The sequence below is a fragment of the Eurosta solidaginis genome, chromosome 2, assembly GCF_040869045.1.
Source record: "Eurosta solidaginis isolate ZX-2024a chromosome 2, ASM4086904v1, whole genome shotgun sequence".
In the NCBI taxonomy this organism is placed as follows: domain Eukaryota; kingdom Metazoa; phylum Arthropoda; class Insecta; order Diptera; family Tephritidae; genus Eurosta; species Eurosta solidaginis.
Genome location: NC_090320.1, coordinates 98,167,914 through 98,187,459, shown reverse-complemented (window position 1 = coordinate 98,187,459; position 19,546 = coordinate 98,167,914). Strand labels below are relative to the sequence as shown.

Genomic DNA, 19,546 nt, shown 5'->3' with positions numbered 1-19,546 from the left:
TTTTTTGCTGGGTATCGCCAGCAATGTAAAAGTGGGGATATGTATTTAAATTATACCGCAAGGGACTCAAGTATTAAAGGGCAATGAGCTAACTTTGTGCAAGTGTGTGTGGGATTTGCCTCGAAATTGTTTAATGCACCGCTTTTACGTACAGGTGTATATGGGGTGAGAATGTACATATATATATATATATATATATAAATGTTTTTTTGGCGGGAAATTATAACTCTGGCGGGGAAATTTGGATTTGGCGGGAGTCACCAAAATTTATTCGTGGGGATATACCGAATATATGTATATGTACGTATATTATTAAAACCGCTGGTTTCTTCGATGGCGAAGAAGGACCATTAGATAATTGAGAGGGTGTTACTCATCGATTTGCCGTGATAGGGCTGGTTAGGGGGAACGGCTCCTTTCTGATCGTGGATGGATGTGGCTGAGTACGGCAGTACTGACGCTTGACGGCGGTGCTGGCGATGATGTGGTGTCACAATGGACCAAGTGGCTGGAGTAATCCACGAGAATCCGATGCTAAGAAATACGTTCTTTCAGCTATGCTGCTTGACAATTTTTCGCTTTTCACGAAAAACTCAAGTCTCTTCTAATTCCAGCGTAATTGGTTAATTTCTACACAAATCGGCAACAAAATTTGAATGCACAAAAGAACACAAACTTATTTAACGTTGGTACTACTTTTTCCAAATTGAATATAGCTTTAGATGAAAAGATTTCGCAGATAAACTGTAAAGCAATTTCATTTAATTCACCAAATTTTATTGTGTACAAACGTAAACGCAAATACATCAAATAATAATTAAAATATACAACCAGATGACTTATTCACAGGAAAAGGGTTTCTTTCTTTGAAGATTATACTTCTTTTTCACAAAGTAATAATATTTAGCAACTTTTCACAAACCGGATAAAATTAGCAACTACTATGCTTTTCAAGAGTATAATTATGAAGTATAATTGTATGATTATAATTATATGGAAAGAAATTGATTCGCTATTGCACAAAACACGCAGCAAGGAAATCCACTTTTCAATAATAGAAAATTATATGTATTGCCAAAAAGGTGATGGTTTTTTGACAGGTGGCGATCATGCCGGATCGCCATCCTGTACGTGCGGCGAATTCAAGTTGGTGGATTTGCGCGGTGGAGGCTGCCACACGTCCATGAGGAGTCCCAATGGGAAATTGAAAGTTAAATACAATGCATGGATTCTAGGGGATAATTCGATAAAATACAATTCAATAATCGAATACAATACAAGATACGGGTTATATATAAATTCATAGATATTCGATATAATACAATTCAATAATCGAATACAATACAAGATACGGGTTATATATAAATTCATAGATATACGTATGTGCAAGGGGGAGATGGGACGGGTGGCAGCCTACACCGCGTAAACAATGACCTAGTTAGCGAAGCTTTCTGTTTTTATTCGCTGCACAATCGTTATATCTGCGAAAACCTCATATAGCTCATCATTATACCTCTATCGATACTCGGCATCGACTTCACCGACAAGACTATAAATCTTGCGGAGAATTTTCCTCTCGAATACTCCAAGAGCCATCTCATCTTCTCTCGACACCTTCCATGATTCCGAGCCATAGAGAAATATTTCTCATCGTTGAGAGAGGACTTTACTTTTCAATTGCCTAAAGATTCACTTGTTGGCAAGAGTTATTCTCCGTTTGATTTCTATGCCGACATTGTTTTTGCTTTTAATGCTGCTTCCCAAATAGACGAAATCCTTCACAGTCTCGAATTTATATTCGTCAACAGTGACGTGGCTGTAAATTACAGCAAGTACTTCGTCTTGTCTTCATTTACCGCAATATCCACTTTTCTGCTTCTTTATCTTATACCAACTCTCCGCCTGCATGTTTGAACAACCTGGCGGGCGTCCCATCATGACTTGACACCCTGTAATTTTTTATCCGGGATATTGCCATTCCCTTTTCGCCATAGTTGGATGCCGGAGCGTGTTTTTCATCATCGGCAATCGGGTTCGTCTTCCCCCACACTCTTTACGGCAGTTACCAGGTTGCCATTTTCGTTCCTGCAGGAATATGCCCCGAAAATAATAATAATAATTTTTTTCGCGATAAATATCTATTCTTTCAGAATGTGGTGTGCTAATGGGAACGTTAATTGATGATACTGTAAATTTTAGGCGGACTCCATGTGCATCTGATAAGGCAGATAACTTTTTTGCTGAAGAACATTTCGTGGTAGAAACTCAATCGAAGGGTTTGCCAAGCCACCAAATCAATTTGATGTTAGTTGTTCTCCCGCTTTCAAGAAAGGAATAAAAAATATACTCTGAACATTTAATGTTTACTCCGGCGTAGTCCTCTACTCAGGTAAGAGTAAATTAAATACTCCGAAAACTGGTAGCGAAATATGAGAGTAGCATCTCTAAATTAGGCCTTATGTAAGTCTTACACTATTTTGTCGATAAGCTTTATTATAATAAAGTTGTTATATTCTACCTTATGGCTTATAATAATTTCCTATGCAGGAACGGCAGACGCATTTGACGTTGTATGACAAGCCGTCTTTTCCTTCTGTACCACATATATAAAAGTGAATTTAGCATTTTTAAATACATTCTGTTAAGCTGCTCCGGTTTTACGTTATTCATAGTACAAAAAATCGCTCCACTTCTCCACTATGTGGCAGAAGCAAAAATTCGTCTGGAAAGACTGACAAAGGATTTTATACCAAGTGTTCAAACCTAATAAAATAATGTTCCGGCTTCGGTTCTGCCTCAAAATTCCAAACTTCTCTAACGCTAAAACTCCATCACCAAAAATATCTAAAACAGTATCAAGTGCGCAAAAAAGTATGCAATATTTAGTATAAGCTCACAAGGTATAATACCCTAACTCCCATACATTTACATAGGACTAAACGTCGCAAGCCTTTGTGCGCACATGATACTGTTTTAGAGATTTTTGGCGACGGAGTTTTAGCGGTTTTAATAATATACCAAGTGTTCAAACCTAATAAAATAATGTTCCGGCTTCGGGTCTGCCTGCAAATTCCAAACTTCTCTAACGCTAAAACTCCATCACCAAAAATATCTAAAACAGTATCAAGTGCGCAAAAAAGTATGCAATATTTAGTATAAGCTCACAAGGTATAATACCCTAACTCCCATACATTTACATAGGACTAAACGTTGCAAGCCTTTGTGCGCACATGATACTGTTTTAGAGATTTTTGGCGACGGAGTTTTAGCGGTTTTAATAAAACAAAAAATAAATTAAGTGTTGTACAAAAATAAAAATAGCTCCAGCTATTATTTATAACTTTCACTCAATACTGTTAGTTTATTATCAACTGCTTTTCATAATTATAGCAAAACTCATATTGACTTGTGTTAACGATTAGTGTACATTATTCCGTTTTCATTAATTTTGCCTTAGAGTTTAAAGGAACTTCCCGATAACTCAGATACCTGAAACTTTGAACGAAGATTTGGGCTCTACTAAGTTGTAATATTTAGGATAAAAGAGTTTTCTAGATGGTACAGGGATCGAGATATTTAGATATATTTAGAAAGACCATTATGAAATGTGGAATTTTGCGACCGCTATTTGAGTAACTTCTCGTAGAGCTAGATTATTGAAACTAAAAACATATAATGCAATAACAATGCGGAATGAGGGAAAACATTTTTTGCTAGGTGGTCCAGCGATCGTGAAAATTCAAAAGATGTTCCGAACTTGAATACTTTTCTTTCGAGTTTCAAGGATTTCCCTATAACCCAGTGACCTGAATCTTTGAACATAGTTTCGGAATTTATTAGGATGTAATATTTAGGATGAAAAAGTTGTCCCGATGGGGAATGGATCCAGATATTTAGAGATATTAAAAAGTCCATTTACAACATGTGGAATCTTGCGACCGCTATTTGAGTAACTTCCTGTAGCGAAAGATTCTTGAAACAAAGAACATGCTTCAGAAAGTCATGACAATGCAACATGAGGGGAACCAATTGTCGATAGGTGGTCTAAGGATCGTGAAAATTAAAAAAAAGTCGTAATTGGAAATTTTGCTTTCGAATTTTATAGAACTTTCCGATAACCCTGGGATCTGAAACTTTTAACGGAGCTTTGGGATCAATTAGGATGTGATATTTATGATAAAAGAGTTTTTTATATGAGACAGGGATTGAGACATTTAGGACCGGTTTTTCAGTAGTTGGTTAAGCTAAGCTTAAACTAAGTTTGCTTAAACTCTAGTCAAATTCAAACTCCAGTTGAACTACTGAGCAGTTTTTCAGTCACAGTTTAAGGCCGCCTTTGGGGTATGCTTTTTGTGCGGCAACATAGGTTTTTTATTATCTAGATAATTTGTAGATACAGCAACAGCTGGATTTTGTTTACCCAACAAACATGGAAAAAAATTATTCAGCGAAATTATATATATAGTTCCGAAAGTTCCACCATAATTATTTAATTATTCTTAAACCATATATTTCTGGAGTTGATATCCAACTTCATTCTCCAATCACTATCCAAACTTTGGGAAATTTTGTAAAATTAAAAGTTTTCGAGTTGATTTCCATCGTCATTAATATTTTCCACTTAATATCCTAATTACGAGAGATTTTGAGAAATGTACAGCTCTCAAATGAACATTCAACACTTTTCTCCAGTTGATATCCTACATTGCATATCGAGTTGAGGTGGAGTTGAAAAAAATCTCCAAGGTGGTACCACCAAAACAAACAGCTGTTTATTGTGAGAAATAAACACCTCGTTGATAGCAGTAATGAAGCGTAAGTAATCAAAAATAAATTATTTAGGCGGCCGCCGTCGTGTGATGGTAGCGTGCTCCGCCATCCATCTGAAGATCCTGGGTTCACGCCCCGGGCAAAGCAACATCAAAATTTTAGAAATTTTAGTCGGTCCCGTCTCGCCAATTTGCAGGAAAAATTGAAAGGAACACGACGCAAATTGGAAGAGAAGCTCGGCCTACAGTCTCTTCTGAGGTTAGCGTGTCACATCTATTTATTTTTATTATATTATATTATATTATATTATATTATATTATATTATATTATATTATATCTATATATATAAAAAGAAGTGTACATTTTGATTGTCACTCCATAACTCGCGAACGGATAGAAAGATTGCCATGAAATTTTTAGGAAAGAGAGATAATGTTTAGCTGATTTTGAAATCCCAAATCGGTTTAGCCATTCTTGTGTTATGATTTTTTTTAGAAAAAATTCAAAATTTGAAAATTTGGTATATAAATTTGCCTATATTAGTATTTACGATCCTTTTTTCCGGGAAGTTAACCAGAGACGGAGTGGGACTGGGATTAGAACTAGGACCGGGACTGAGACTCGGAGTGGGACTGGGACTGAAACAAAATACGTACCACCCTCTGGGACAGGCAATAAGCGATGATGAAGAATGAGAAGAAGGTGAGAGAAGAGAAAAGAGAGAAGTAGAAGCATACTGAGAAAGAAATAGAATGAGACGAATATGGAGATAGATGAAGCGAAAAAGACGGAAGGAGGAGTGAATAAAAGGATCAGGAAAAAGTGAAGAGGGGTGGGGGAGGGCAGAGTTAGACGGAAAAAGCTTATTAAAAAATGCAGATAGGCCCAATTTAGGGCAGAACAACGTCTGCCAGGTCTGCTAGTTATATATATTTCATTTTATTTTCGTGAAAATACTGTAGAATAGAATCCTACATTTGAGTCCAGCAAGGGAGGGGTTTTTAATTAAACTTTTTCAACTTAAGTAATATTAATTTTTCCTTTATAAAAAATTCCCTTTTTTGCTGAGTACGTTATGATCCTCGATTTGAGCCACTGTTCCGAAACAACTCTTGATATTTTAGAAGTATGCCTAGTTATCAAGATGAGCTCTAATGGTACTCAAGCCCAAATGCTTGTTGGGTATATGGGACGTCATTTCGAACGAACGCAAATCACCGATAGGTTAACTAGAGTTTAACCCGTGCCAGATCAGCCGCTTAAGCTCGGCTTAAACTTCAGTTAAAGTAGACTGAATAACTACAGAATAAGTTTAACCGTAGTTTAACTGACAAAGTGAGTTGAACTTGTACTCAAAAACCGGGCCTTAGAAAGTCCATTTGCAACATGTGGAATCTTGCGACCGCTATTTGAGTAACTGACCGTAGAGCTTTGTAGATTTTTGAAACTAAGAATTTGCTTCAGAACCCAATGAAAATGCAACACAAACGAGAAAATCTTTCGCTAGGTGGTCCAGGGACCATATATATTAAAAAAAAAAATTATTTAACTTGAATGTTTTGCTTTCGAGTTTTAAGGAACTTCCTGATAACACAGAGACCTGAAACTTTGAAAGAGGCTATGGGCTATATAAGTATATAATATTTAAGATAAAAGAGTTTTCTATATTCGACAGGGATCGAGATATTAAGAGATATTAAGAATGCCTATTTGTAACATGTGGAATCCTGCGACCGCTATTTGAGTAATCTGCCTTAGAGTTAGATTCTTGAAACTAAGAACGTACCTTAGAACCCCTTGAGAATGCAAGATGAGGGAAACAAAGTTTCGCTAGGTGGTCCAAGGATTGTGTAAATTCAAAAAATCTTCCGAACTTGAATTTTTTTTTCGAGTTTCAATGATTTATATAAATGGACAAGAAGAAATGAAAAATGTATCTTCTAAGACATAATCTTGTTGAACTCTGTTATTAAAATTTTCAAGCGCACATTTCTAGACTTAGGTAAAGATTATATCGAAAGTCTATTTATGGCACTCCACCTTTGTATCTTTGTTCATAATTACAGTGGTTTCGTTAAAATTTTAATATCAGATTTCAACAAGGTTATATGTCTTTGTTTGAAGAGTGACATTTTGGTTTCTTCTGGTCCATTTTAAAAAAAAAAGCAAGCTCTCCCGTGGTAAAACAGAAACATACAATGCAATAACAAAGCTAAATGAGGGAAAACGCTTTTGGATAGGTGGTCCAGGGATCGTGAAAATTCAAAACATCTTCTGAACTTGTATTTTTTTTTTTCGAGTTTCAAGGACTTTTCTATAACCCTGTTACTTGAAATTTTGAATATAGCTTCGAGCTTTATTACGATGTTACTATTATTAATACGAGTGAGGGCGATGACACGGTTGGCGATGACAAACCCTGCTGTTCGAAGATCTTGAAGGTATCTAGTAAGCATTTACCTACTGAACAGCAGGATTTTCCGAATCAATCGGACACCCCCAAAAAACATTCACAAGAAGAGCCCAGGCATTCTGGGTCCTAATTAAAAAAGTTGCCGAGGAAGGTCTGGAAATAGCCTTCATCCAGGAGCCCTGGATTCAACACGGTGCTGTAAAAAGATGGTAAGTTAATGTATGCCACCAGTTCTCGCCTACGCGCGGCGATGCTTTTAAACCAAAAACTAATGTTTATTCCACTTTTACAATTCAATAGGCTGATTTGGTAGTAGTACGTTCAAAAATTCCAAGCCCAAGAGACGAACAAGAGGCAATTTTTGCCTCTGCCTACTTTCCGAGGGAAGAAGAAACCGCCCCAACAACCGAAACAATCGCCCTTATCAAATACTGTCAGCAGAGTTGTATGCCATGGATCCTCTGCTGCGACGCAAATTCCCATCACGCAACGTGGGGCAGCACGAACATCAACAACATGGGTGAGTACTAGTAGTAAAAATATATGCATTATCAACCGGGGCAATGAACCCACCTTTATAAATGCTATTAGAGGGGAAGTTTTAGATCTTACTCTGTGCAGCCATAATATGGCCAGCACCGTCACTAACTGACATATTTCAGGGGAGGAGTTAATATCGGACCACAAGCATATTGTATTCGACATTGCTCACTTTCCGGAACACATGCCAGCTTTTAGAAATCCCAGGAAAACGAACTGGGAGCTTTTCCGTTTTATTATTGAGGAAGCTGGAAACAGCTTACAGTGACCCATAGCCACCGTGCAAGAGCTTGAGAAGGAAGCTGAACAGTGTGAACTGCCTGCTTGAACTTTTGGAGTCCTTCGGGGTATCAGCCGCAGAGCTGTGCATGCTAGCTTTTAGCCTGGTACTACGCTCGTCGGATTGGGTGGTTCTTGCTCGCTACTTACATATCCCTAGCATTACAATAAAAAAAAAAATCATGCACTTGACTTAAAACCACTAAAACCGGACGACAGCAAAATAAACATACCTCCACTGCAAACCCAAGATTACCGAAACTAATTAAACGGACGTACTAACAAAAAAGGGCGAAACCACTACAACTTACCCGAGAAGCCGTATATCCGCTACATACATTTATTTGACAATTTTAATTCTCGGCACGTCCTACTGCCTCACATGTATATTTTTTTAAACTCAGCGTGCTTTGCACACAGAGTATATTAACTTTGGTTGCATAACGGTTGGTTGTACAGGTATAAAGGAATCGAGATAGATATAGACGTCCTGTTGAATCTTTTCAACTGAATATGAATGTTAAGTTGAATAAATACACCTCACTGATTTAGCTTACCCGCTTTACCCATAAAATGAAATTATATGTAAGTATATTAGCTTTTTACCGCTTTAAGAAGAATATATTTTGCTTGCACAGTCGTTTGCCGTTGAAATCCAAATGGACGAGACAAGAGTTTTTGACGATGCAAATGCATAAAACAGCTGCAGCCGCTAATCAAAGCAAGCGGTGCTCAAACAAAGAGAATAATGAGCGTACATATTTATGTAGATATTATCGTGAGCTATTTGCGATGTTTTAGTTACTGGTTTATGCATGTGCCTCTCTTAGGTTTGTAAACGTTTTTTATAGATTGTGAGGACCTTACAATTGTGAATAATGAATTTTATATTTCCAGCATTGGGTCCTAATAAGCCTAAACATTAGGTGATTTTCTCAATGTAAAGAGATTTCATGGATAAACTGAACTAAAAGGCGAGGAAATTTGCATGTGTAAGGTAGGATTATTGGATGGCGTTCATTGTATGGTAGGTCTATAGCCGCGCGGATGCGATCACCAGTCCTTATAATGCCATACTTGTCTAAGAAAGGGTCAAGAGGAAGCACTTCGCTTTTACAATCTACTAGCCCGCCTGACTTCAGATTTTTGTATTCTATGGGATAACACTGTTGTTGCGACATCTTAACTAAGCGTTGCGCAACGATTTCGATTTTATCTGATGAAACCAGATACGACGTTTTATTAAAATAATCTTTTGTCTTTGGATGAGTTCTTTCGAGAAATCTCAAGACATAAGATATCACCCTTAAGGTTCTGGGTAGGTTCGAAAATCTATACAGAATATCAAAATCCGTTTTGGTGGTTACTGCATGTGCTTGCGCTCGTTTCTCCTCGATGATTGTGTTGTATGTAATATCTTGTGTAAGCCATTTTAAGATGTCTTCTTGTAACCAAGAAGGACCATGCTACCACAAGGAATTGTTGACCAGTTCATGTGCTGGAAGTCCTGTGCTAGCCATATCGGCTGGATTTGATCCCGAATCCACATGACGCCAATTATCCTTTCCAGCCTTTTCGACGATTTTCGTGATACGGTGTGCTACGAAAGTTGACCACGAACAAGGGGGCTTTCGTATCCAAGCCAGTACAATCGTGGAATCGGTCCATAAATAGGTTTTTGGGTTCCCTAAATTGAGATTTGCTGCTAATGTTTCCATCATTTCGGCGAGTAGCACTGCTCCACATAATTCCAATCGGGGAAGGGAGATAGTTTTTAAAGGAGCTACTTTAGTTTTGGCCAATAGCAAATTGATTTGAACTTGGCCGTTTGACTCGACGCGGAGGGATATTGCCGCAGCATACGCTTTCTCCGATGCTCGCAGAAACCACATTGTTGGTTGGAGAAAAGTGTGTCCGGCGCGGTATCCGAATGTTGTCAATTTCGGGACAATTTTCCATAAAAATTTTCCAACGTTCGGTAGTAGTTGGCGATACTTTTTCATCCCACTTTGTGCCTTCAAGCCAAATCTTTTGCATAATGATTCTGGCTACGATGACTATTGGAGCAAGCCATCCCAAGGGGTCGAAAAGCTTTGCAATTGCTGATAAAATCGTTCTTTTGGTCAAAATCTCATAATTTTCCATGGGCTTTGCGATGAAGTGCAATCCATCCTTATGTGCATTCCACCTGATTCCTAGTGCCTTCACTGAACTTGCGTCTTCGAATTCCAGGAAGGAATTGTTAAGGAGATGTTAAGGATATGTTGTTTAGGGATACCCTTTAGTATTTGGTCGGAATTGGCTGTCCATTTTCTTAGTGGAAAGCCGGCTGATTGCAATGCTTGAGATATTTGATCTCTGGCAGCAATTGCTGATTGGATGCAGTGTCCACCAGCAAGAATATCATCCACATACATGTATTCTCTTAGTATTGTGGATGCAATTGGAAAGGTGTCTTCGACGTCCTTTGCCAATTGTAAGTGTCCTTATTGCTAGATAAGGAGCACAGTTAACCCCGAATGTCACAGTCTTTAGTTCGTAAAGGCTTATAGGGCTTTCAGAGCTAGTACGGAATGCTATGGTTGTTAGGTTGTTAGGTTGTGCCATAATTTGTCGGTACATTTTCTCGATATCGCTGTTGAAGACATATTTGTAAAGTCTCCAGCGAAGTATAAGGATAGTTAGGTCAGCTTGTAGCGTAGGACCTGTATACAAAACGTCGTTCAGACTTACTCCGTTTGCGGTCGGACTAGATGCGTTGAAAACAACGCGAACTTTCGTGGAGGTACTTTCTTACTTGATGACGGCGTGATGAGGTAGAAAATAATGGTCAGAGGAGTCTGGTGGCACACAGCTGTTGATCCTTGACATATGTCCTAATTCCTCGTATTCGGTCACAACTCGATTGTACTCCGTTTGTAAAGTAGGATTTTTCGCGAGGCGTGTCTCGTTCCGGAAGAACTGAGAGAATGCTCTTTTAAGAGAAGGCCCTAGGGATATATTGGAAGGAAATTCTCGTTTAAAAGGTAATGAGACTGTGTATTTCCCGGTATTATCCCTAGTGGTGGTACGTCTGTATAATTCCTCGCAGTATTGTTCGTCCGCATTAAATCGTTTGTTTTTAGGGATTTCTTCGAGTTCCCAAAAGGCGGATAATTGCTTATCCAATGATACGTCACTGTAATAGGAGACGATTTCTATTGGTTGCTCTTGAACATCTGTACGGCCTGTAAGTATCCAGCCGAGAACAGTTTCTTGTGCTAAGAGCGTACCTAGGATATTCTTCTGCAATCCGTTCAAGATGATTTGAGCGTAAATGTCCCCTCCAAGAACTAGATCCACTGGTTCGTTGACAAAGAATCTTTTAACTGCCAACACGAGAACAGGGAATGATTGTCTGGTCATCGCACTGATCTGGCATGTTGGAAGATCTCCTGTAAGCTTTGGCAGGACAAGAACTTTTGTGTTCAAAGAAAATAATGGGTCAATTAGTGACCGCAACTCTATTGAACAAGACTCTTTGACCTGTGCAGAGAATGAGTTAGTTATACCGGAAACTTGAGCACGAATTTTCTTGGATGGCAGAATAATTCGATGCTTGAGACGTTCGGTAATAAATGAACATTCGGAACCAGAATCAATTAGGGCTCTGGCTGAAAAATTGGTATTGTTATATTGTATGTTAACACGAGCGGTGCCTAACAGTACACCAGCGGTATTATGCGCATGGCAAGATTGCACATTGGAGGTTTGCTTGTCATTGGACTTTGAATTTTGCCTCTCTCGTGCTTGTCGCGATGTTGAAGGGGTATCATCTTCCTTACTTGCATGAACTGCTGCCTTTTGCTGAATTTTTTGTATATGTAGGACCGTGTTGTGTCGAGAATGGCATGTACTACAGTTATAAGAACTAGTACATTTCGACACAGTATGTCCAGAAGACAAACAATTCAGGCAGCTATTATTATTTTTAATAAATTCAATTTCAACCAAGAAGGAAGGTCAACTGCTGCTGTCACGCCACATACCAAAGGTAAAATATTGTACCCACTTAACAAATAATAAATCAATTATTATAAAATACTAATATTGAAATTACTTGTGTTTTCTTTTCTTTTCAATTATATTGGACCTCCGCGCACCGAGCGTTATGCGAGGCCAACATGTGAAAGTGAGGTTATGTGCACCTCTTCCTTGTGCTGTGTCCGGAAAGCCTTACCGCTGGTGGGGGGACAGACCAGATAGTCACAAGGACTTAAAAAAACGTTGTTTCGCGTTTGCACTTATTTTTTATTTTTGAACTAAAAGTTTTTTACACTTTTCGCGGTTAAAACACAATCACTACGCGTGTGGCACTTAGAATAAAGATCTTTTACACGATTTTGTTTATTTTTATTATAACAAAAAAAATGATGGCAAGAAATATTGCACATACTTTTGTTTGGCGATGTGCTGGTTTGGCGTGGCATTGATGTGACAAGTTGGCTAGCGATGTTGCAGTTGCTTCAGCTGGCTGTAGCTTTCTCGGTGGTTTTGCACGCTGTGATATAAGTATATATAACCTTCCAATTTTTGGTGGTCCAACTGAATATTGTGACAAAATTCTCCGGAAAACTTTTTATGACAATTCCTGCGATTTGTGCGGTCAGCTATGATCTTTTCTTGTGGACTGTAATTTAGGTGCTGTATTTCAAATTCATGGTGAGATAGAACCAAATGTTCGGCCGGGGTGCGTCTGATACTTGCGAGAGGTGGGCGCACCGGGTCGATCTCGATGGGAATTTGCGTGTGGATAAAAGAAAGCAGATAAGACGAGAATTTCTCGTTATAATAATCTGTTTTATTGGGTAGAAGTAAAATAAATTGATTACAATATTACCTGACTGTAGTGTCCAAAAACGGCAGAGATCGCTGGCGGCAGATGTGTACGCTTGGTTGTTAGAATCCAAGAGGCCGGTTGTATCGAAGGCGACAACGGTTGACCCGCAAAATCTTCCGTTTTGGAGAGGAAAGGCACCCACACATCAACCCCGACATGCATATGCATGAGTGCTGACAAAAAGCACACATACACGTGCATGTACATGCATGCACATGCATGTGGCGGTGATGGTGTGGGTGGTTATTAAATTAAGTTCAGTATCGAGTATCGATTTGCAGAGTTGCATTGGGGGGATCGCAATCAAATGCGGAAAAGTTAGGCATCCTGCCTAAACATGTTCGGCCGGGGTGCGTCTGATCCTTGCGAGAGGTGGGCGCACCGGGTTGATCTCGATGGGAATATGCGTGTGGATAAAAGAAAGCAGATAAGACGAGAACTTCTCGTTATAATAATCTGTTTTATTGGGTAGAAGTAAAATAAATTGATTACAATATTACCTGACTGTAGTGTCCAAAAACGGCAGAGATCGCTGGCGGCAGATGTGTACGCGGTGGCTTTTAGAATCCAAGAGGCCGGTTGTATCGAAGGCGACAACCGTTGACCGGCAAAATCCTCCGTTTTGGAGAGGAAAGGCACCCACACATCAACCCCGACATGCATATGCATGAGTGCTGACAAAAAGCACACATACACGTGCATGTACATGCATGCATACGCATGTGGCGGTGATGGTGTGGGTGGTTATAAATTAAGTCTATCAAGTATCGATTTGCAGAGTTGCATTGGGGGGATCGCAATCAGATGCGGAAAAGTTAGGCATCCTGCCTAAACATGTTCGGCCGGAGTGCGTCTGATCCTTGCGAGAGGTGGGCGCACCGGGTCGATCTCGATGGGAATATGCGTGTGGATCTTGATGATAGGCACTTTAACTACAAATTGTTTCGAAATGATAGGGTGGGTAGGAAAGGAGGTGGCGTAGCAGTTTATTGTAGGAGCCACATTAACGTGAAACTCATTTGCAAGTCGGTGGATTCGAGCATTGAATACTTGTTTGTCGAGGTGCACGATTTGTCTACGAAAGTCTTTGTATCTTGTGTTTATAGTCCCCACAAAACCAACAGCCCTGATATGTTATTTGCTACGTTGTCTCGCTACCTTGTAGACTATGACAGCTTAATAGTTTGTGGAGACTTCAATGTTAATCTGCTTGTTCGTGACTCATATAGTAATAGTATGTTAAATTATGTATCTGGTGCTGGTCTAAGTGTTGTCAATAACAATGTGCCAACCAGGTTTGGTGTTAATTGTTGTCATAGTCTTCTGGATTATTTTATTGTTTCTGACCCTTCAATAGTTTTAAAAATTGACCAGATGCCATTTTTATCAGACCATGATCTTATTTTTTGTTCCTTAGATATACAATTTAACCGCTGTGATACTGGTAGTACCTTTAGTTTTAGGAATTACCGCTTACTTGACTATAATGCTTTGTGTTCTGATTTGTCCTGTGTTAATTGGAGTGATTGTTGGTTACTAGTTTCTGCTGATGAAAAACTTGAGTTCCTTAACAGCAAAATCGTTAATGCCTTTAACATACATGTGCCTATTCGCTCAAGTAGACCTAGAAATGTTTCGTGTCCGTGGTTTAATGGCCAAGTTCAAGCGGCAATAAAAGCACGTAGTAGGGCATACCAATCGTGGAGGAGGAGTAAAAGTAATGTTGCATGGCTTGCCTATAAAGCTGTCAGAAATATCGCTACTAAGATAATAAGGAAAGAAAAAAGTAGACTTTTTACCTCAAGGCTAAACCCTTCGCTACCTCCAAAAACTCTTTGGCGTAATCTAAAAAGCTTGCGAGTATATGGAAGGGACAAACATGTATGCGAACTAAATGCTGACACCCTTAATGATGCGTTTGTGAGTAGTCCCGCTGTAAATCCTACTGCACCTTTTCCAAATGCTTATGGGCGCTACTGTGGAGAAAATTTTGAGTTCAGGGTGGTATCCGAATGCGACGTGGTAAGGTGCTTACTTAAAGTTAAATCCAATGCCATCGGGGTTGATGGTATACCAATAAAATTTGTAAAAATTATTCTACCATTTATATTGAGTACCTTCACAAACATCATCAACCATTACATCACAACTTCTCGGTTTCCTGAATCGTGGAAATGTGCTATGGTAAGACCCGTCCCGAAGAAACGGCTTGCAAACTCGGTCCGTGATTATCGACCCATTAGCATATTGCCCGCGCTGTCGAAAGTTTTTGAAAGGCTGCTAGCAGAGCAAATAATTTTGCACATTTCTAGAAATAACCTCTTATCACCACACCAATCGGGCTTTATAGCCAAGCATAGTTGTACAACGGCACTACTTAAAATTCTTGATGACATACGCATACCTTTTGATAAAAACCAACTCTGCTTTGTCTATTAGATTTTTCTAAAGTTTTTGATTCTGTTGACCATGCGTTACTTTCTTATAAACTTAAAACATATTTTGGATTTGCGTACAGTGCTTTGATGGTAATGGAGAGTTACCTAACAGGAAGATCACAACTTGTTAATACTGGTTGCGAAATTTCGGGGACCAAACACCTAACCCGAGGTGTTCCGCAGGGTTGCATTCTTGGGCCTTTGTTATTCAGTATTTTCGTAAACGATATCTTTTCGGTTTGTGAGCACATGAAAATGCACGCATATGCAGATGGCATACAATTATATTTGTCTGATAGTTTCACGGACGTAGCCAACCTCTGTCTTAAAGTAAATAATGATTTATTGTCAGTACAGAGCTGGGCCAATAATAATTGTATCTGCCTTAATGCAACTAAATCGTTCATTTTGCCCATTTCGAAGAATAGGTCCGTTGATGCCCTTGCCTCACCAATATACATTGGAAACACGGCTTTACAAATTGTTTCTAGAATTAAAAATTTGGGTTTAGTTATCAACTCTAATCTAACTTGTGAAGACCACATCAATACAGTCATGGGTAAAGTGTATACCACTTTGCGCAATCTTAGGCAATCTGCACCTTTCACACCTCCGCATATTAGAAGAAAACTGGCCCTACAGCTTCTTTTGCCAATAATAAACTATTCAGAGCTCGTTTATAACAAGTTGGACTCATGTTCTGCACACAAAGTTGAGGTCGCCTTTAATCATGTAACTCGTTACGTTTTCGGGTTACGAAAATTTGATCATATTTCGGCTTGGAGGTCCAAGCTATTAGGATGTAACATATTTGACTACCAAAAAGCTAGAAGTGTAATTTTTTTGTACCGCTTGATTGTCACAAAATCACCAGCATATCTTTTTGAGAAATTGACATTCACTAGGTCTCCCAGGACGAGTAATCTAGTTGTGCCTAACTTTAACTTCGTTGCTTCGACAAGGCTGTTTTTCGTCAACACCGTACGTATTTGGAACTCTATCCCAGCTGCAATTAGGAATAATATAAACCAAAGCAACTACAAACATATTATTTTCAGTTATTTTTCTAGTCAACAAACTTAAACTGGGCATTTATTTTATTTTTATCTTATCTTAATCTAATTTAACCAAAATTTAAAATTAAAAAAAAATTTAAAATTTAAAGTTTTGTAGTATTGTTTTGATATTCTTGTTTTCTAGCATCTTTTATTTATTTATTTAAATGAATTATATGAATTATTTTTGTTGTACTACAAAAGACAATTTGTCTTACTGTACTAATGTATTCTCACCGAATAAATGAAAATGAAATAAAAGAAAGCAGATAAGACGAGAATTTCTCGTTATAATAATCTGTTTTATTGGATAGAAGTAAAATAAATTGATTAAAATATTACCTGACTGTAGTGTCGAAAAACGGCAGGGATCGCTGGCGGCAGATGTGTACGCGTTGGCTGTTAGAATCCAAGAGGCCGGTTGTATCGAAGGCGACAACCGTTGACCCGAAAAATCCTCCGTTTTGGAGAGGACCCCGACCCCCCATGCATATGCATGAGTGCTGACAAAAAGCACACATACACGTGCATGTACATGCATGCACATGCATGTGGCGGTGATGGTGTGGGCGGTTATAAATTAAGTCGAGTATCGATTTGCAGAGTTGCATTGGGGGGATCGCAATCAGATGCGGAAAAGTTAGGCATCCTGCCTAAACATGTTCGGCCGGGGTGCGCCTGATCCTTGCAAGAGGTGGGCGCATCGGGTCGATCTCGATGGGAATATGCGTGTGGATAACAGAAAGCAGATAAGGCGAGAATTTCTCCTTATAATAATCTTTTTTATTGGGTAGAAGCAAAATAAATTGATTACAATATTACCTGACTGTAGTGTCCAAAAATGGCAGAGATCGGTGGCGGCAGATGTGTACGCGTTGGCTGTTAGAATCCAAGAGGCCGGTTGTATCGAAGGCGACAACCGTAGACCCGCAAAATCCTCCGTTTTGGAGAGGAAAGGCACCCACACATCAACCCCGACATGCATATGCAAGAGTGCTGACAAAAAGCACACATACACGTGCATGTACATGCATGCACATGCATGTGGCGGTGATGGTGTGAGTAGTTATAAATTAAGTCGAGTATCGAGTATCGATTTGCAGAGTTGCATTGCAACCAGAGGCGGAAAAGTTAGGCATCCTGCCTAAACATGCCGGCCCCCCTTGCGATACGCAACATCGTTTTCCTCTGCTGAAACGAGAAAAATTAATATAAGACTTACACACTAAACTTAATCTAGATGAGGAGTTCCTCGGCGACACAATAGGCCGGGAATCCTTTCCGACTTGCTTAACATGCCACCTGAGCTAAGATGAAAAAATTAGCGGTTATGAACAGATAGAAGTGAATATTTCTTGCCATTGGTTTATACGTAACTCTTAGATATAGAAATTAATAACGTAATATATGTATAGTCGATGTCCAGTAAGGCTGGACGAAGAGGCCGAGGTCTCCGTTCCAGAATGACACCATTTATTTTGTTATCCTTTGTTTTTTTTTTGTTCCGGATGGAGAGGCCGAGGCCGAATTTCAAGAGCCTCATAAATTGGGGACTCCCCTAGTTATTTAAATTTAAAACGTACATAACCGTCGCTGAGAAATGCTCGCGTTCACTCGTATACACATGCTTACATGCTATGCTTTGTCTAACGTTCAGTCGTCAGTACAAATTTTCAAAGTCGTTAGTTGGTAATTTCATGCGCGCATGATTGGTACTTCATTTTCTTGCAAAAAATTCTAATATTGATCAATTTGAAAAATGCACACAAAAAAGCACAAGTTTTTGAACTTAAGAGAAAAATCAGATATTCTGGAATATTTACGAAAGGGTGAAAATGTTACTAAATTAGCTCGTAAATATGGACTGAAAAAGTCTACAATATGCGGAATTAATAAAAATAAAATTGCTATCTCTAAATGTGTCAACAATACCTTTATCGGTCCTGGAAAGAGGAAAACTTTGCATCATTCAGAGTACCCAAAGATGGAAAAATCTCTGTATCGATGGTTTTTGAATATCAGAGACAAAAAGGTCCCGGTTAGCGGGCTTATGTTAAAAGAAAAACCAAGGATCATTTTAAAATTAAGGAAAATTGTTTTGAATTCAATGCCAGTGATGGATGGCTTCAAAATTTTAAAAAGAGATATGGCGTTCGTTTGCTCCAAGGTTCTGGAGAAAAACTATCTTCACAGCCCCAGTTAGGAGGAGCTTGGATTAAGTCGTGAGCAAATATACAACGCCGGTGAGTCCGGTTTATACTGGAAACTTTTGCCACAAAAGACGTATGTGTCATCCTTAGAAAAAACTGCTCCAGGTGCAAAGATGGAAAAGCAAAGAGTAACGTTCTTGTGCTGTTCAAATGTGTCAGGATCTCATCAAGTCAAGCTTCTTGTAGTCGGAAAGGCTAAAAACCCTCGTTGTTTTAAAGGTTTCGTCTGTCCAGTGTATTATCGACATTCTAAATCCGCTTGGATGACTGCGGCTATTTTTAAAGATTGGTTCCACAGTTCATTCATACCTGAGGTAAGCTTTCATATGTAATTCTATCTCAGTAGCTTAAAGCTCATAAAATTTGTTTAGGTTACAAAGTTTTTGATGGAAAAGGGATTACCAGTAAAATCTATCCTTCTAATTGATAACGCTCCATCGCATCCACCCGAGGATGAACTAGAAAGTGAAGACGGCTGCATATTAGCAATGTTTGTGCCACCAAATGTCACCCCTCTTATAAAACCTATGGATCAAAACGCAATCAGGATTACGAAACTTTACTATAGAAACAGTTGTTTGGCCTCTGTTGCTGCAAAGGGGTTTAATTTGCTTGAGGCTCTAAAGCAAATTGCACTTAAGGACGCGATTTTTAGTTTAGAATCTGCATGGGGTAAGGTAGATGCTATTGTGCTATCCAAATGTTGGATGACATTCCTTTGAGTGTTCTTCGAAGTAACTTAATTATAAGAGATTTGGAGGAAGGTGCAGCCAATCTTTTGTCATACTTGAGACCTGAGGTTAGTGTTTTAGAACCGTTAGTCAAAGAAGTTTTAGTTTTTTATTTTTATTAAATTTCACTTTAGGTTGAATTCACTGCTTTCAACGTTAGAGAATGGAACGATGATGCTATTGAATGTAATGACAATGAAATAGAGGAAATTTCCGACGATGATGGTGACT

The 19,546-nt window shown here is 38.8% G+C and overlaps 1 protein-coding gene and 1 pseudogene across 10 annotated transcripts in view; one reads left to right on the top strand and one right to left on the bottom strand.

Annotated features, from left to right (window-relative positions):
* The window catches only part of LOC137240104 (uncharacterized), a 1,657,600-nt gene that overhangs the window by 1,135,433 nt on the left and 502,621 nt on the right, over positions 1-19,546 (bottom strand). The gene's annotated exons all lie outside the window — the stretch shown is intronic.
* On the top strand, positions 7,636-19,306 carry LOC137239183 (jerky protein homolog-like; annotated as a pseudogene).